Source organism: Oxyura jamaicensis, chromosome 24 (genome assembly GCF_011077185.1).
Source record: "Oxyura jamaicensis isolate SHBP4307 breed ruddy duck chromosome 24, BPBGC_Ojam_1.0, whole genome shotgun sequence".
NCBI lineage: Eukaryota > Metazoa > Chordata > Aves > Anseriformes > Anatidae > Oxyura > Oxyura jamaicensis.
The window spans coordinates 3,243,606-3,263,426 of record NC_048916.1 but is presented as its reverse complement, the minus strand read 5'-3'; the positions used below and the strand labels follow the sequence as shown (position 1 = coordinate 3,263,426).

At 49.2% G+C, this 19,821-nt stretch overlaps 1 long non-coding RNA gene across 1 annotated transcript; it reads left to right on the top strand.

Annotated features, from left to right (window-relative positions):
* Positions 1 to 710: 710 nt before the first annotated feature.
* On the top strand, positions 711 to 1,415 carry LOC118178061. Its single transcript, XR_004756042.1, has 2 exons — positions 711 to 1,023; positions 1,128 to 1,415. It is a non-coding gene; the product is annotated as an uncharacterized LOC118178061 (long non-coding RNA).
* Positions 1,416 to 19,821: the final 18,406 nt, after the last annotated feature.

Genomic DNA, 19,821 nt, shown 5'->3' with positions numbered 1-19,821 from the left:
TGGCCTCGAAGCATCCAAAGGGGCCGTGTGGCTCCGTGTTTGGATGCAGTCGTATCTCAGGTCTCCACCAGGAAGCCAAGAGCATCAGTTAATCTCCTGAGCACTGTCAGTGGATCAGGACAAATGGCAATTGACAGGCCCTCGGCAGTGATGCGATCTGAAGGGTTCATCTGCGGCTGCTATTTTCTCTTGCTGAGCTGTTGTGCGAATACGTTCAAGGCAAATACCCCTGCTCCACTCTGGCTGTTTATGTGAGGAGAGTGGTAATTCCGTAGTGATATTGCAAGGAAGCTGCTTCTCTGTGTTTAAGAGCTTTGAATTGTGAAGAGAAAAAGGGAAATAAAATCTTCTTATATTATCATTAAAGCCATCAACTAGTCCTGCTGCAAAAGGTGTGATTTGCTGATCAGAAGGAAAAAAAATCTGCTGCATGGAAACACAGATCACCAGCTAATGAATGCTTCTCCCCTCGTTCCTCGACTGCTTATCTGCATCTGCTAACTGCCGTATCCCTGCCTGGTTAATACAGAATCCCCAGGTAGCAAATGTCATGTCCCTTTCTCTACACATCTTCCTTTCTTTTTCACTGCTGTGTAAAAACAACAAACTAATGATGCTGGGATGTAAATGTGCTGCAGCTGGAGCAAGAGGTGGCATACTCAGGTGGGCTTCTCATCTGGCTGTCGCGGATACACGCTCACGTGGCTGCTGACTTGCTCTGCTGCCTTAGGCAAATCACCTCTGCATGCCTCGTGTTGTGCCCATGGGGAAAACAAATAGCTATTAGAATATCCAGCTTTGCCCTGCTCCTTTTATAAACTGGTAAGAAGGAACGATCTGGAAAGAAGCATCCATGCATTTAGTTGTGTTCTAAGGTTCGATCTGCCCTCTTGTCCCTGGCAGGATGAGGGAAGGGCTGACTGTTGATTCCTTCTTTTTGCAGAGCCCCTCCCCAGCAGGTGAGCCATGAGGCTGGACAGCGCTTGTGCAAACTCCCCAGAGAAGAGGAGGGATGTGAGCAAGGTCAGTGAACTTTTGAGCAAGGGGACAGATAAACGTTGGGAAGAGGTGTCAGCTTGCTGACAGTGCTTTTTTTTTAACTGTGGTATGTTTTGCTACAGCTACAGGTGCAAATTGGCTAGATTTACTGTGCTACAGCGTGTTTATGACAGTTCCTTCTACAGACACGCAGCAAATTGGCTCTGCCAGTAACGCATTGCTTCTCTTTCCTTCTGGAAAGGATCGCTGTGCAGACATCAACCACCCTTTGGGCCATGAGCACATGGTTCTGCAGTGGCTTCAGAAAAAGTATTCCATGGTTTGGATGAACTAAGATGTTCCTGAAGCCTGTGTGTTGCCAAAGATGAACAGGAGTCCAGCATGGCGGGGTTTTAATTTAAAAGTAGCCTGATTTATTTTGACTCTGATTAATGTTTTCATGCTCCTTTGGACTCTGCCAACAAGGAAAGCCATTCTGGCAGCCTTGCTGGCTCGATGAAGTGTCTCGTGAGTGACACTGCTGTGTTCTCACTGCCTTCACAGCCCAATTTGCAGGCTGTGTTTGTGGAGACTGCATCTTTACAGCTTACACCATAGACCTGCAGGCTTTCATTTTTATTGTTCTTTTAGGTTTTGTCACAAAGGTACTGAATGTGCCAAAACTCTTAGAACCTTAACTGCCTTAAGGGCTTCCCACCTTTCATCCTGCACAGTAGCTATGCCATATAAGCTGAGCATTCCCCCCACACCTTCCCAACACAAAGCCTGAAGGAAGAAAGAATGTGGGACAGCATGGGATCTAGAAGGGAAATGCACAGGAAAAATGTGAGCTAGAAGGTCAGGGGAGGGCTAAAATGGCGTTAACAGAAAGGGAGTGTGGTGCAAGTTGTGCAGAAATGTGAGTCAAAGCCAAGAATGCCTGTAGAGGTCTGTGGGCTGGGGACAATAACAGGGGATTTAGTTCCAGAGGAAGAAGGTTTCATAAGAAAAAAGTACATACAACCAAGGTGAATGCAAAGGGGCTATTGCTTAGAAGGCTGGAGGAGTTGAAACACCAAATATGTGAGTGAGAAATATTATATTAAGCAGCCTAAGGCTCATAGGGAACAGCAGTTCCGTGACAATAGCTAGAATTGTCTTGGACACGTGGGTTGACCATCAGCAAGTGCAAAGATACAACCAGCTTCTGATACTGCTGTCAGCAGACGAGGTTGGCAGCCAGCTGGCAGCAGAGGGTAAGTCTCTTATTTTAACATTTATTTTGTGCCAGTGTTTTGCAGTGCATCTGAGTGATTGCAGCACTATTTGAAAATGAATAAAATTATATTTGGATTTCCCATTTCTTTTTTTTTTTTTTCTCTTAATGACTTGCTTTTAGTTAATGAAACGTCGTGCTTCTTAGGAAAGAAAAGAATAGGCCGTGATTTCCAGCCAAATGTGTATGTGTTTGCCAGTGCCTGTCAGCATAATACTCCATTAAAGTTTGTGCGTGGATCTGGGCACAGGAAGCTGACTGCGGGATCAGGACCTGAAACTCTTCACTTGTCTAGCCTGTGTGTGATCTGGAATTTGAATTTCGGGGCTCCTTGTTGGGCTGTTACAAAGAGGTGTGAAAGTCGTGGTGTGATTACCTTCAGTAACCTGGGTGGGCATGCCAGGAATTGATCTGGGAACACCCAGAGAGGAAATCAAACTTTCTATAGCTTGCACACCACACGTCCATCTTCTGTAGTTTGGGCACAGATGGTTTGTATAATCCTGCCTGAAAAGGGGCTAACAGTTGTAATTTAGAAGGAAGGCATCTTTTGTTACCTCTGAATAACAGCTGTGTCTTGGAAACATTTTAAAGATCCCTTTAAATATAAGCTACAACATATTTCCAGAGAGTCTGAACTGCTATTATATTAAAACTGTAGCAGTGGTGTTTTATGAAGGGGAAACATTTTAATGCAAAAGTAGTGCTATTTTAAAATGAGTTCCTTTTATGAAATGGATGAGGTGGTTTTATTAAAAAAGACCTTTTGGGAGGAAAAACCGTGCCTGTATTTCTGTCCTGGAGTGTAAGGCAAATCGACATTTCCCCCCATTCCCTTTTTTTAGAAAAGCAGGGGCTGGGCTCCAGTCATTTGGGTTTTCTATGGAAGGGGTCCAGGTTCTGCCTGCACACATGGAGCACCTGCACCTTAATGTGAAGGCTTTGGCAGTAGCTCTTCACTGAGGTCATGTGTTTCTTTGGCCCAAATGTATGCTGACCTCTGCGGAAAACTGTGCTTAAGGAAAGGCTGGTAGGGTACCGGTAAACTCTTCCTGTTCTCCTGCTGTGAGTCTCTCCAGGGGCTGCTCCCCATCACCACTTGTAGGATCATGGTGGGTCTGGTGGCAAAGGACCTGGTGGATGCCAGCTCTGATACGTAACTGGTGACGAAGCCACCACCGCAGTCCTCCTGCAAGAGCCATTAGGTTGAGTCCTCTGAATCCAGGCCCAGAAATGTGCTGTTCTTGCTGTGGCACAGAAGGACAAAGCTGACAGCAGGTGGCTGGTGCAGTTCAGGCAGGTGGCCAGGGCTCCCCCTCTCCTCTGCAGGCTCCTCCGTCCTGCCAAAGGTGTGCCTCTGCCCGAGGAGAGGCAAGCAGCACCTCTGCTTGGCCTTCAGCAGGCATGCCAGCTTCGTACATCTCCGTGAGAGGATGGAAACATAAACACTCTGTAATTTGGTTAAGTGGGAAGAGGAGGCAAACTCATCATAATAGTTCAAAATAAGAAACCCAAAACCAACAACCACCCCGAAAACAACAAATAACAGCTGCTTTTTGCAGGAGCAGCAACAGCCAATTTTCCTTCTCATAAAAGAGAGCAATGATGTGTGTCTCTCCCAGCCTGCTGCAGCTGCAGCCGTCTCTCCGAGCACCGCTCTAACCAAGTTTCCAGAACAATGTGATAGATTGTATCTGCATAATCAGAAGAATGCAGGATCCTAACCGAGCTGAACTACTAACAGGCAATAAAGCCAGGGCACTAACGTGCTCATCCCATAAAGCACCTAATCAGTTACCTTTCTACTTCTACAAGTGCACTGCTTACGGGTATATTTTGGGTTGAATATAAGGCCTTTGTGCACTCTTTTGAGTGGCGGGGATGAAACCGTTTGAACAAATGCTAGGGGAAGGCATACTGCTTCCCTCCTGGCTCCCATTGCCTGAAATCACTCCACTGTTCCCAGCCACATCTCTGCCGTTTGAGCCCAGCATGCTGAACTGTGTGAATCATAGTACCTGCTTCTCATCTGCATCACCTGTGCAGTTTGCTCTCTCCTTAAAATCTCTCATTCCTGGAATCCCATTGTTTTCTCAGGATCTCGGTATACTTCTTTCCCTCCCTCATTCCTCATCCCCCATGGTAAGTGTCACGTTTTCATGGCTGTGGGCACAGCGAAAGATCCTGGAATGCACGCTCCAAAGAGGAAAAAATGCTAGGAAAAACAAAATTAAGTGCCTTTTGTTACACGAAGTTGTGAGTGTAGAAATAACCGTGTAGCTGTGGTACAGAGCCGTGACGCAGATCCCCGCTTACTCAGGCTGACTGGGGAAACTGACGGTGGGTGGCACAGGACCAAAGGCAGATTTAACCTTTGTTTGCAGGGGCAAAATTCGCTTTCTTAAAGTACTGCCTTGACTCATCTTGGAGTGGGACAGTGATTTGGTCTGTTGTGTTTGGGACGGCATTTGGGGTTGTTTGTATGTTGCAGGCAGACGTGGCTGGAGAGGTAACGCTCTCCCAGGTAGGAGTGACCGCGGGTGTTACCTCCATGGTTCTGTTTTTCACCCCAGGAAATTTGTGTTACCGAGCAGAGGCAGAAACAACCGTGCTCTTGTCGTGTCCTCATCCAACTGTAGCAGCACAGTCTCCATCTCGCTCTGAGGAGTTCCTCAGATCTCCAGAAGAGGTTTCCGGCAGCCAGCGCTGCTGTCAGTTTGTGCAAGGGGCCTGGGATGAGCACAGCAGCATCTGCCAGGGCAGTGTTATGCACGTCCCCTAACCGCCATCCATGTATCTACAGCGTGTAATCGGCTGGAAGTGAACCCTCCAGAAAACTGGCAATTCCCCGGCAAGGGGTGCGGGAGGGGAAGGACACGCAGGCACCCAAGGAAATAGCTGTGCAATAAACAAGCCCTCTCCTGACCTAAACAGCTGCAAGTTGTTGCTGCGCTTGTATCTCTGGTACTTCTCCCCATCGCAGTGTCCTACTGTTTTATCAAACGTGTAAGTCATGAAGAATCTTATTTTCCCTCCACGAAATCTCAGTTTCTAGAACTGCTCAAGTGTACGAATATCTTGGCTTTCCGCTCAAATTAAGAATATAAACAGTTATGTAGCTCAACTGGTTGCAGATGGAGTGTGCTTCAGGTTAAGTTTCTATAATTGCTGAAGTTGAAAGGCAAAGAAAAAGAACTCCCAGCGTTTGTTTTGTCTTTAATCATGCCTTTACAAAGTCAGTTTTGTGACTCCCTGGGGTTTAGCAGGATATTTTTGCATATCTAAGAGAGGCGATGTTGCCTTCTTCCTCCCCTTTCCATTATTTGTCTATTTCTTTGTGTCAGGTCCAGCTTAAGTTGTGAGCGTTCTCTGGGCTGCAGTGATAATTATATTTATTCCCCGGAGATGATTTCCATTGGATTTGCAAACAAGACAGGGCCTATGAGATCCTGCTGTCTTTGGCCCTCTGATCGCTTTTGAACCATTTGCAAATTTCAAACAAATTTCTCTAGAGTGTGTCAGTCTCAAGGAGAATTCAGGGAGGGTTATTTGTATTACCCAAAGGGACTGGCAGAATCCGGTATTTCTATAGGCTCTGTAATCAGAGGTGGCCAGAGAAAATACTCGGACAGTCCCACTCCGGGGGGATGCTGTAAGGTCACCCTTATTAGTTGTGAGAAAGGAGCATCTGGGGGCTGGAAGTGCTATAAATTCTGCTGTGTGTCAGAGGGAGAAGGCAATGTCACAGAAACACACCTTGTGTCTGGCGTTCTGGAAAGTGCTGAACGCTCTGATCCCTTCTCTTTCTGGAGACAGAGGTGCTCCGCGAGTGCATGATTCAAGTTAACTTAATGATTTAACTTCTTTCACATTGAAATGAGCCGGTCCAGCACACCCTCCGGGAGCAGCACGGATGACCTCATGTCTGGAGGAGCACAGTGCGCCCTGTTCGTCTGCTTCCGGCAGGAACAAAGGCACTTTCTGAGTGTTTGCAGATCTGATTTTCGGCGGTGCTCATCGTCATTCAAAAATAAATAAAGAAATCAATAAGTAAACTGCTGGGCTTTATATCTCCAATTTGCAAGGGACCAGGAGAATTCCTGCGTGAGAAAAAGGCAGACTCTGAGTATAAAACTATTAAGTTAAAATGCTTGGTTCTTTTTAAACGTGCATCCAAACCAGTGAGATACCTCCTTGAAAACTTCATGAACCTCATGTGACTGGTGTCTCCTTCACCACATTTCCGTAGGTTCTGAGGGTAGCCTAAAGCTCTCCGGTGGTGCAAATGGGAAGGGATCGACACCCTTTGCCCCCAGCCTTGCGACACAAGGACAGTCATTGCTCTTCTGTTAAAAGCTCTAATTCCTAATTTAGGAGGTAATTCCAGTGCAAATTAGTGCGCCTTGCAGATAGAATTAGAGTCTGTGTGATGATTTGGAAAATACAATCAATTTACTCCAATTGTTTGTACATGTCAGATCTCTCCAATAATGAAGAATTTACTCCTCGTGCATGAACACAAACAGCAAGCTATTAGCCATGCGAGAGGAGAGAGCCTGTCAGAAACAAAAATCCCGAGATGCGATGTGCTGCATTTGAACAGCAGCGAGGGTGTGCCCAGGTCTGTGCCGCAGGTTGGAGTGCAGCGAATCTGCCACGGGCAGAGGCTGTGGGTTTGTAGCATTGTGGCTTTAGTGTGTGAGGAGGGGGGACGCCTCCTGGTCAGGGGATGGAAGCCTCCTGCCCTGTCCCAGATGATGCGGGAGGAGGGAAAAGGGAAAGCTCTCCGTCTTGCTGCCTCAGCAGGGGAAGAGAATCTGATGCTGGGTTTGGTGTTGCAGGGCCTCGGACATGGAGGTGGTCTTCTACCAGTGAGCTCTGCCCTTGAAACGTGGCCTTGTTAACCATCCTTGGGCTTCTCTGGGGTTTCTGTGGTCCCCAAAGACTCTGCCTCTGGAGCCTGCATAGAGTGCTATGGTGCAACACCTTCTGAAGTCCTGCTTGGGACTTTGCGGCTGTCAGCATTACTGATAGTGAGGCTGTGGGTTCTTAGTCGCAGTAATCCATTCCTTAAGATTTCCCTACGTGGAAGACAGGCTGGATCAGCTGCTTCAGAGAGCTGGGGGTCATTTGTCAATGTGGTGTCTTACATCAGCAGAGAGTGGGTCCGGTGCTTCTGCCTCTTTTAGGGCTCTCAGCCTCTTCCTTTGTTCCACATCCATGCAGGGCTCATTAAGGGTAAGTGGGGAGTGACTGTTGGTCTAATCACTAGTTTCTCATCTTTTCATGGTCTGATCTAAACAGCTTTTTAGGAAGCAAACAATATGCATATTTCATGAAATTCATTTCAATGTCTGTTTAATTGTGAGCGCTCTCTGTGAGGCTAGGAGATACTTACTGCTCCTTGTGAAGCATTTGAGTGAACAAACAAGGAAGCTGAGAAACTGATCGTGAATTTCTTAACTCTGAGCCTTCTTCAGCCCCTTTTTGTCTGATACTTCCCCACAATTTCTGTACCTCCAGAGTTAGGGGAGGTCTAGGTCATGTAAAACCTCATTCAGATCATGTTTTACTGAGCTGCTCACAACCTGGGCTACTTGCTGTTGGTTCCAAAAGGGCAGCTTGACAGCTTGGTTCTTCTTTAAGTCAAATGATGGGGAAAAAATCAAAACAGATGGGAGGTCTCGCTGTTTCCCAGAAGTCCCAGGCAGCTACGATGCAAATTTCCTGCCATGCTGCTGGCTGCGATATTTTTACCTCAGTGGTGGTAACATGGCAGTGTGTAAAACGTGCTCAGTCTTCTTCCTCTTCAGAGACATGGCTGGGGAGCCTTGGCTGTGCCAGAGCAAGGCTGTTCCCAGAAACAGCTTCCCTTGACAAGAAAGACCATTGCCCAGCAAGTGCTGTGGGCGGATGACTCTGAAAACCTGGTTTCGCTACGGTTTTTCTGTCCTGGTATCTAGCCTGATGGAGAAAACGGAACTGTGCTGAGCAGTGGGTGTGTTTCTGGCAAGGAGGATCTCACTGAAAAGCAAACACGGAGCGGTTGGTACCACATCAACAGACTTTAATCCCTCTGATGTCTCCTGGAAAAGGTGCGTGCTTTAGTGGGGGCCCCTGCTGGCCTCTGGGCCTGGAGGCCAGGATGCAGAGATCACCTCTGTGCTGGATCAAGGTAGGAGCTTCTTGTGGCTGTGAGTTACTCAGGCATACAGCTGGTTAAGCATATGTATCCTATCGCTGGGACCAACCTTAATGCTGTGGGAAATGTATGAGATGGTAAAACCTACATTATCTGGGATTTAGGATGTTTGCTTTGCAGAATGAGGGATTAGAGAACAGAAAGGCTGAAATGACCATCTGTCTGCGGAAAAAGGATCCCGTGAATTAAAATTTCCGTGGTCATTTTCCCTAATCTCCTTGACTTTGTTCGATATCTTCTATCAGAGCTGATGTCCTTGTGCCCCAAACAGTAACACAGTTCGCTTCCTACACTCTGAAGTTTTCTTCTAGCTGTGTCTCTCTATAAGGAGTAGCAAGGTGTCTGTGGAAAGCATTTGCTTATCTCTTGCACTTGGAGTTTTCTATTTTTTTTAGCCCTGTATAATCTCAGTGCTTCCAGCACCTTCTCTCTCCAAAGAGAGCTGTGAGTGTGCACCTGGTTTTTGTATTGCTTCTACATCTAGCATTGAAATGCAGTCGCCTCTGGGGTGGAATGACTCATGCTGTTGAACCATACCACTGCACAATAGTTTAGATCTGGAAGTGAGTAGTAATACCGTGTGCTTATATACTTGTGTTGTCGATTTTTGCAATGTGATTGTGAATCTAATGGTATTTGATGTTTCTCTGTAGAGCCTCTCTTCCTGGAAACATGGGAATCTTCAGTTTTTGTTTTTAAATAAGCTTCCAGGCCTTGTGGCTATGGAGAAGGATCTAAAAATGTGTTAGAAGTGTAGCCTACAGATTCACAGTCCAGCAAGCTGAAAGCCCCGAGCTTATTAATTTTAAATCTCATTATTTTAAGAGCAAATTATATTTCCCTTTAAAGTAGAAGAGTCATAATACCTGCAGAGCTGGCAGATCCTTGGTCTGTGCACTGTAAAATGCAGAGGCCTCTGCTTGCCTAACATAACTGATAGCGAGTTGCCTAGAGTCCGAAAGAAATGAAATTGTTTTCTTCTTTTTAAGCCCTTCTTTGCTCTTGCTCATTGGTAAAGTAGTTCTGAGGATAAAGAGCCTGCCTGTGAGTGCTAGGTTCTGGGTATCTTCAGCAAGACGAAGAGGTTGCTCAGCACTAATAAGTGCTGGCCAAACGGTTTGTGGTTGTGCAGGTATCAGCACCGAGGGGATCACACCTGTCTTCAGAGTGAAACACACAAAGCAGGTTGGGGTTCTCACCCCTATGCAGGGTATTCAGGGACGCGGGAGTTTGAGATTTTTTTGCTTACTGCGTGTTTATGTTTTCCTTTCTTTCCTTCTTTCTTTCTTTTTTTCCCCCAATTTACACACAAACCTGCACCACCACTTAGCATTTCCTTGTTTACAGCAAGGTGAGTCGTATTTACAGTGCTGGGGAATTTGTCAGGAGCTGCATTCTGCTCGTCATCTGTTTCTTCCCCATTTCAGAAAGCAATTAGCAGGCGGAGCATGTGAATAACAAAATGTGCTGGAAGGGGGCTGCTCACCCAACTGTGCCGAACGAAACGGCTGCCTGTCAGCTGCTGCAAGCGACTGACAGCTCTGACACCAGGGTACAGCCCAGGTCCTGGAAACAGAGATGCCCTGAACTGGAAGCCAGCAGACAAGAGAAGAAAGATCCACATGAAATAGCAAGTGGACATTAGGGAGTTTGAGAGGGCTGCCTTGGGGCAAATAGTGGCAATTAGGAGCACGCAGCATAGAGCTTGGTCCTCCTTTCCATGTCTGCTGATGAGATGGGGAAGCAATAGGGGAAAAAACTTCTTTCATACTGCCTTCTGCTTCTTCAGATGCAGCCTGAGCTGAGGTAGTATGTGATACCGTGACATTTTAGCTAGGGGAGAGCCAAAAGATGCAGGACAACGCAGCAGTCATTCATAGATATTTTAAAAAGAAATCATCTACAGATGTCACTTAATATTTTACTTCCGTTGCATGGGACGTTTCTCTGCCCTCGGAGTCACTGTACTGAGCTGGGATGCTGGATTCGATCAGAGAAGTGTGAAACAGAGGGATTTTAGTTGGCTCTAAGTGAAATGTCTGGGTGAACCTACACATGGAGCTGCTGACTTCTCCATTATTCATGTATGAGATGTCTTGCTCCACGTATGGACTTGCTATCTCAGAAACCCACCTTCTCCTCTTGGATGTTGCTTGGGGGAGGGATGAGATTACCCCTCTTGCTCTGGAGCTGGAGCATGGTGAGGCTGCTTTGGGGCTGCAGGACAGAAATATGTGTGTTCTTTGGCTGGAGCGGCACAAGTCTGTGATGAGCAGGTATGGGCAATGCCTGGTATCCAGGAGCCTTGGCTTTTGTTACTAACCCATTCTGGGAACTTGAGCACATTGCCCATCTAAAGCTTACACTCGTCACATCGCTTCATGGAGGTAGGTCTGGGCAAGGAAATACAGGTTTTGCAAACCACTCAGTGTTTGGACGGTACCCCAGAGGAAGGTACCAGCCAGGAGAGGAGGCAAGAGAAGCAGCACGCTCTCTCCCAGGCCTCTTTTCTTTCCCTCCCTGATTTTCCGTGGAGTCCTTCAAGTGAGTAGGTCGCCTAAAAGCAGTCCCACCTCTTAAAGCTCTGCATCCAGCCACCTCACACTCAAACATACTCACACCATTTAGAACATGGAACCCGTCGGTATCGCCCGAGGGCAGACGCCCTCCAGAGGGAAAGTTCGGAGTGTTTGTTAGAGCGGGACCGCAGGGAGGAGCTGAGTGCAGGCACCAGCTCCTCAGCCGGATGGTTTCAGCCAGTACCTGTGGGAATCCAGCGTGTTCCCACCTGAGGCCACGGTATCGGGGTGGGCGAAGGTTTGGGCAGCACCCTGGTCCCCTCTGGTTTGTGTGTGCAGCTCTGTGGGTAGCTCCAGAGGCTGGTGGCAGGAAGGACAGGGACTGAGGAGCTGCCTTCCCAGGTGCTGCCGTGGGCAGATCCCCCTCCCGTTAATCCAAATGTGTTTCTGGCGGTTGTGTCCCCGCTGGGAGCAGCATTGTGCATCACACAGATTAGAAGCGATCGTCTTTGCAGGCCCGTTTCCCAGCGGAGCACCGCAGTTGTTGCTTTCATTGCAAGGGAAAAATGGTTTTCTTGTCCTGTCTGTTTCTCAGCTGCTGGTGGGGAATGCTCACGTGCATCAGAATTAATCAGGAAAATTATTAATTTCCCTCAACTGACGTGACACTAATATGACCCATGGAACTCCTTCGGTCCTCGCAAGCCAGTTTCTTCCAGTTTGTGCACTGGAATTGGGAAATTCATTGCTTTATTGTTTTATTTAGGGCACGGTCTAGCAGCCCGCTGTTTTAGAAAGCAATGTCAATGTGGAAGGTGGGATAGTGAGTCCTGGGAGAGCTAAGGATCCTCGAATTTGCCCTGTAGCAACCAGTTTCCGTAAGCGGGCCCTTGTATCGAGATCCATTTTTACCATCAATTTCTCTCAGCTGAACATTTCCCTTCGTTAGCCCATGACAAGAAACTGACTTAATTACCACCAGAACAAAAACACAGTGTCTTACCAGGCTGCTAATTACATCAAGTCCTGGCTGCTGTCACTTCTAAGGAAAACATGAAATCTCAAAGTCAGTATTCTAAAGGAGAGAGGCGTTAGGAGGAGGAAAGGACTCTCTGCCTGAGGTTCCCTCCTCATTTAACGTTCTTGTGAAGTGCTGCTTTTGCTATTGAAGCAGCTGGCAACATGGGAGTGACTTTAATCAGAGGATAGGAAGCTTGGACACCACCACAGAGTTTGTAGACTTTGCCAAAATCTTTCCCGTTTCCCTTCTGTTCATTTAATGGAGTATCAAGAGCAGTGGGGAGAGGGAGCTCTTCAAAGTATGCGGTTAAATAAATGGCCAAGTTGTTCTTTGTTCACCGGGGCTTGGAAAATCTGCTGTTCTGTTACGTGATGGGCGTCGTTGGTGGGATCAGAAAGTAAGGACAGCCAGCGTCCCGGGATGCTTCCCGTCTGAAAGAGGAGCTGGTGAGCAAAAGGGCGTGGGGCATGCCTTGGAGTCAGAGACTAGATCATGTAGAGGGTTTTATGCATCTCTCTTCAAGGAGGAAAAAAAAAAACAAAACTTGCAGCCCCAAGTTTTTGTTGTTCTTTGGGTGAGTTTGGAAATGCCCTCCATGCAAGCAGAGGCTGGTGGCCCAAGGAAGAGCCCAGGCCCCGTTCCTGTCCCTGCTGTCCTGTCTGGGTGAGAGAAGCACTGCAGCAGCTGCGCAGAAGGGCTTTGAGACTCGGGAACAGAGTGGTTATTTAGAAGGGAGATGTTTGTTGTTTTTGTAGTGCTGCATCCCTTTGAAACGATGGCACAGGATGCTGCGGGCTGGGAATGCCACACACAGCCCGCACAGCCCCGGGCACTGCGGGCACAAACGCCCCACGTGCTGGAGGCAGCCCGGCTCGCAAGGCTTGGAGCTCTCCTTCTGCAGGTGGAGGGCACGGCTGTGTGCCTGTAAGAACTTCTAGGTTTCAATCTGCTGTTTTTGCCCTGAAAAGGTTTGGGCAGCCCCTCACATGGAGTCCAGTCTGCTCCCAGGTGGAGCAAGAGTTCAGCTCGCTTTTGACTGGTGTGCTTTAGGTTTGTCTCTTTCTAGATGGGAACGAGCTGGGAGATGAGGGAGGGAAGGGGGCAGGAGAGTGAATAATGAGGAAATGTTAGATTTCTGTTTATGAAAAGGCTTTTTGATGGCAGTCATTTAAACAGCACTCAATAAAATACATTCCCTCAGAAAGGCCGGTTCAATTCTGCGCCATACATGGATTTGCAGCATCCGAGACGGATGAGATCTCTCCTGTGCTTTCACAAGAAACAATTCATTTACAGGGTGAAGCTGTCAGACCTGTGTGAACGCTGCCAAACCTGGCAGGTCTGCAGAGTAAGCTTTTGTTTGGTTTATCTTCCTTGCTCTGTCCTTCAGCAAAGTGCCCTGCTCGAGCCACAAGCTTTGTTCAGAGAAGCATTCGAAGGTGATGGGATGAGCCCTGCTCTTGCCTGCCAGCTCGTCCCGACTGATGCTGCACGTGTCTGGCAGAGTGCTCCGTGAGATGGAGCAGAAGTGGCTACTGCAAAGGTGTTGCTGCCTGAACCTCCACGGAGAATCACTGCCTGATTTCTCTGTAGCTGGGAATTAGCTGTGCTGTCCAAATAGCTAATGCTGCTTGCAGGATTATCCCGGCCACTGCAGCTTGGAGCCCCCCTCACATTGTTCCAGTTACTCGAGTGACACTCGGCCTTACTTAAAATTCGTAATCGTAGTTGCTTTTTCTGCTCTGCTTGCTGAGCTAACAAGGTGATTGAAGAGAGAGGCACGAGGACCCACTGAGAAAAGTCAGAGGTCTTGCATGGCATTGCCAGGATGCCAGAGACAGAGCTCAACCTGGTCCAGTTCGTTGCATCATTTTTTTACCAGGAGAGATCAAACACCGTGAGCTTTGCTTCTGCTGTCTGCAGGAGATTAATGTTTCTGTTCCACCAGAGCCTGTGGTTCGGAAGTAATGACCTGGTGAGAGACACACCAAAATAGTGCATGGAAAGGTCATGCTAACGATTACTGGAGAGTAATGAAAGCAATTAAGTATGCACGGCAACTTATTCCTTTGAAAGAGTGGAGAAATCCCATTCGGAGAGGAGCAGAGGTCACGCAGTCGAGAGGTGATGAGCATATTTGATGCGGTGGGAGATGGATTCCCTGACTTGGGCAGGATGAGCTCTGCATTCCTGGGCTGAATCCGGCGGGCTGGGAACATTCCTAACACCCGAGGCTTTATCTGCCTCGCTGCAGGCTTGTTCCTTCGCCTCTGCCAAAGGGTTTGTAGCCTGCATCCTCTGCTACGCAAAGGCAACATTTTGCTGCCAAGGGGATGGTGTAACTGAGATTTAAGGTCTGTGTGTGTGCAAAACCCTGCCGTGTTTGAAATGGAAGTAGAAACACAGTCATCCTCAGTCTGTTTTTTGTATGATTCACAAGGGGACTTGTGGGCCTTGAAAAGAAAATGCGTACCCAGTGCCAGTAGATAAAGTTGCAGCGCTTGCTGTTGCATTAACGGTATTTTAATTGCAGGATTGATGTCAAAGCATCGAGTGAATGTGTATTCATATCCCGTCAGCTTTATCAATGACAATATTGTCGCTGTTTAAATGGGTGAGGGAGCAGGCTCAGAGTTAAGTGACTTGCATGGGATCGTTTGGAGACAGCGGCTGAGCTGGAAATAGGAGCCGGTGCCTTGGCTCACAACCCTCTGCTAATCACAGCACTGGAGGTGAAATGAAAGCCTTCTCCCAGCTTCTGCTGCTAGTGCCCAGGCTGGGAGGCATCTCCTCCCCCTCGGAGCAGCAGGAGCAGAGACAGGATCAGACAGAGGGCTGTCGGGGCTGGCTGGGGCTGAAGAAACTCCTCGTGCAGCTCACGGAGGATGCTGTGGGCACGTCGGCTGGGCTGAAGGGACCGCAGGAACACTCCCTGCTATTAACCCCAGCAGCTTTTGTGCACTTCTCTGATTCCATCCGAACGCAGCCGCTCCCTTTTTGTTGGTGGTGGGTTTTTTGTTTAGCAGCAATTTCATCTTTGTTGCCAAAGCAGCGAGTGGGGCTGGGCTGAGCGAGGAAGTGTAATTAAAGTTTGCTCAGACAAAGGCGTTTGGTGACGAGACGCAGTGTTGCTGAATCCACAAGGGGCACAATTAACTGATAAGAGTAAACTAATTGTTATTCATATTAAATTAGGGCACAGGTGATTTGGAAAATCTATAGACACTCCCATATGCTTTGCAATTTTGCATTGCAGATTATGGTTTTATAAGGCCCTTCTGGGATTCGGATTATAGAGGCAAAGTGTGGAGCTGTATCTAAACTGAACCAACTCCTTCCTGATTAACTACATGATAAAAACATAAATGTGCACGTCAGAGAATTTATCGCTGTTTGCATATTAATTTTTCTTTTCCAGAAATGAGCACGACAGCTTTTTTGTGGCTCCAAGTGATTTTGCTTAGTGAACCCAGACCAGGTGAAGTGGCCGTCACACGGATGTTACGAGATGGAGGTTAAGAGCAGGGAGTGGGCGTATGGCACGGACACGGCTGCCACGGGAGCGGGCAGAGATGCTGAGATATTTCCTGCTTTTGCTTTCGTGCTGGGCAGTCGTGGTCTGGGAGCATTTGTGGGGAAGAGGCAGGATGAGGAGGGACTGCAAATTGTTGCAGGCTGTCCGCATGCTGCATGGGAACGGCAGGCTGCTCGAGCTCTTGGAGCAGTTCTGTAGGAGGCTCCGCTGGTTTAAAACAGCCCTGAAATGAATATTTATAAACAGGGCATGAAAAAAAGAGTTGAAATTGCTTGTGTGATCTTGGGACGTGTGCGATACTATGATTATTTATGTGCTTCGATGTCTCGCTTTATCAGTTCATTGTGTTGCGATCCCAGAGCGTCACGAGCTGCTCCTGAAGGAAGTTTCCTCTTAATAAGATCCTAACCTGGCAAATCAGTGGTGGAGAAAGTGGGAGCAACAGAGCAGGAAATGGAGCAGAAATGCATGTTGCAGCAGCACAGTCAAAGTATTCAGGTAGAGAGAAACGCAGGACGTTTGCTTAGACTTGCTTCGAAGTCTCCTGAGCCCTAAAAACAAGAAGAGCCCGTGCCTTAGGGCATCTGAAAGCCCCCCCTTGGGGCTGTCTCACAACACAGCAGCAGTGACTCCAGCACTGTGCTCGTTTTCTTGCTTTCTCTTCTCTCTTCTGGTCTCAAGCTGTGGTATCCAGAGCAAAGAGCAGCGTTTGTGACCGGTGCGATCGGCGCGCCGAGGCTTGGGTGGAGGTTTTGGAAGCAGAGATTAATGACGGCAATGTGGCGAGAGCTGGATCGCTGCTCGTGTTTGTTTGCTAAGGGGGTGCTTCCCAATGAATTAAAAATCCCTCGGAGGACAGTTTGGATGTGTGTGATTTAGCACCGTCTGGGATGCACTGGTCTCCGAACAATCTCTGCCTTGGATTCTGGCCAAGTTAATGATCAGAGCGAGGCTGTGGCTGGACAAGGAGTCCAGGGGTTATTGAATCACTCCTGCCAACTCCCGGCGACGTGCTAAACCGTTTCCTCTTTGATGTTCCCCAGAGTTAGGTTTACCTACTATGGGTCTTTAGACTGTGAAGAGTTTCTTCCAAGCTGTAAAGAAGCACCAGTGCCCAAGGGGAGCTCCGTGTGGCGTGTGGCTCTCCTTTCCAGGGCTCTGAACCGATGCAGCCTCTGTCTCTCAGCAGCGCAGAGAAGAGGGGTCGTGTGTTAGGCTGAGCTTTCTTTCCTGGAGGAAATCCCAGTGGTAAAATGCCAGGCTAGGGCTTAACTTGTCTGACGATTTGAAGGGGAGAGCACCACCTGCTGATGCGTCAGCGTGGCTTTGCTCTCCATTTCCCCACCCTTGCTCTGCCCCACTCCTGGCTGTGTTTGTCGTGTGTCAGTGAAGCATCCCTGAATCAATAGGTCAGGGTGTGCAAACGCCCTCCAGCATGTACAGAAACTTGGTGGGGGCAAACAGCTCCTGACAGGTGGTGCTGCCAGGGAAAAGAGCTTCTCCCTGTCCTAGCACAAAGGCAGAGATGGCCCATGGGGTGAACCCGAGGCCCTTTTACGCTCAGGGCTGTTTTCCAACAGCCCTTTTGGCTGTTCGCTCTATCAGGGGGTCGGTGCTGCTGCCCATCTTCCAAAGGCTTTTGCAGGTCTTTGGCTCCTTGTGTCTGAGGGCACCGCTGGGCTGGCAGAGCGGGGAGCCCAGCCTGTGCCGCTCCAAGGGGCAGCACGAGCTGGGCTGGATGCTGAGCAGCATCGCCGGGAGCTTGTGCAGGTGAAGTCCGTGAGGCAGACTTTTGGGGTGGAAAGCAGGGAGATTGGGGATGGGAGGAATGCTGTTGTTGGTGCTTGCTGAACTTTTACTAGAAGAAAAAGAAGAGTAGGTATGGCACGGAATTACCTGCCCGTTTCCCCCCACTGCAGCCCAGCAGTCTGAAAGGCTGAATTTGCTCTCCATAGCAGCTACAACGTGGGCAGAAGCAGCGAGTGCTGGAAGCGGTCTGTGCAAATAGCACGACGTGTGGCTGCGCTCCCTAAGAAGCTTGTCCTCTGCTTCAAAATCCGTTGGCCGCTGTTTGGCCCCTGGAGAATAACAGGCACTTGCTGGAGGATCTTTTTGCCCAGTATGCAGGGGCAAAGAGGCCAAACTTTGGGAGTTCTCTCCTCCCAGAGCCTAGGGTCCCTCTAATCTGCGTGACAAAACCCTTTGAGTGGGACTTCCAGCTGAGGTCCTCCCATCCCAGTGCCTTTGCAGTGGGTTGGCCCAGCTCGGCCATGGATGGCCAGTTCTCAAATCGGTCACCACAGGGCAGTGGCAGTCTGGAGTCCAGCCAAGGGCCAGAGTTAGTTCTCATGTTCAGGCTGCCTGAACAAGACCGGGGCATGTGGAGCCGTGCCTGGGGTCGCAGAGGAGGCTGCCAGCCTGGACCATGGCCCGCACCGTCCTTCGGGTTACCCTGCCTGCTGCACGGCTCCTTCCAGCAGCCCAGCGCCGTGCTTGTGCATACACAGCTGAACCGTACCCGGCTGTTTGCTGAGCGTTTGCCCTCGCGCTCTTCCTTTCGCCCTGCGCTGCCTCGGCTAATGAGGTTATGGTGCCGCCGGAGAGAGGCATCCGCTCATGCTTGCGCCTGGCTGCAGCGCAGTTCCGAGCAGGGATGCTCCTGACAGTGCCAGATGGCGAGCTGCAAGCACAGGGACGGGGAAAAGGGAGCTGCAGCTCTGCCCCCTCCCAGGGAAACAGCCTGGCAGGAGTGGGTCTGCCCCAGCTCCACGGCCGGGGGGCTCGGGATGTGCAGGAGAAAGGGGGCACCGTGATGGAGCTGGGCCCCTGGACGGCTTGGGCAGGCAGAGAACATCAGGCTGCGTGCACCGAGCTGGGGTTTTGTTGTGCCTCCAATCCAGCAGTAATAAACCTTACATAAACCTCGCCAGAAGCACAGCATTAATATTTAAGAAATGACATTTAAGGTATTGAATATACGCCGCGTTCTCCAGAATAATATCTGTGTGTGTGCGTGTGCGTGCGTGCGCACACTTGGGGCTTTGTTTTGCTTTTGTAGCGGATTGTTGTGTGTATGTATTTTACTCGGGGTATTTTGTGCTATAATAAGAAGGGGGAGGGAGCGGGGAAAATGCTGCTCTGTTTATATACGCTGCTGTCAACAGCGGTGCTGAATGTTGAGCTCCACATCCTCGGTGAAGCACTCCAGATTCCAGGCAAGCACCCTTCTCCCTGAACCCCAAGATGCTTTGGGAGGATTGCCCGAGCCTCTCCTCGCGGGAATTTGGCTCAGGTGAATGTGGCATGCTCCGTACCCAGCACGCAAGCAAATCGATATGCTAAAGTTCAAAGGGACAACCTTGGAAAATGTCAGAGCAGTCTCTGTGCACCATTGTTCTGCTGCTCCGATCACAAAAGGAGCTCTGAGTGCACCAGGCTGTAATTTGCAGCCTGAGGGCCAGGGGAGGGTCTCTCTGTGTGTGTCTGTGTCCCTCCTGAGCTTCTGCGGCACTTTTCCCGGTGCCTTTCACCTTTGTGAGTCTTTGGTGCAGGGCGGAACCTGAAATGTTCCTGCTCACCCATAATTTTTATAAATCTCAGGTGTAACGCATCTCCTTCCCTCCTCTCCGAGTTTTTATGTGTTTATGTTTTGTGACAGAAGCGCTTTTATCTCTCTTCTCCCTTGTTTACCCCGCTCTGAAATAGTCAGTGGCGATGCCCTTTCTTGTCTCCTGACACAGGCCTCAAGGGACGGCTCCCCCCCATCCACCTCCTGCGTGCCGTAGCAGCAGGTAGCCTGGGAGCTGCTGGAAAACGCTGGGTCTGAATCCACCCTTTTGATATAAGTGGACATCATGCATTTTTAATAGACACAGAGCTCGGTGAAACCCTTAGTACTAGCTGAATTGGCACAAAATTCCCAGGCAAATAGTCTTTGGAGCTGATCTCTCCCTAGGTACCCTGCAGAAAACGAGCCCAAGGACAGAAAGAGGCCGTGTTCCCTTAGATTTCACGAGGATCGTTTTGCCGAGGAAGTGGCAGAGCCGAAGCCAGCCCAGCTGCTCTGTGCGGTCTGTTCAGAGAGAGCCCAGCGTGGTGAAGGATTGGGGAATGGCAATCCCAGACTTGTTCCTTATTTATCCCCAGCACGAGGGGAGAGGCAAGGCAGCTGCCTTGTAAGCATCTCCCTCCACGGACAGCACCGACCTGGAGCCGGCATCTCCCTGGTTTTCTGGCGCAAGCCTTGCTGGTCTCAGCAAAGCTCACGTCCACCCAAGGCAGAGGCCTGGG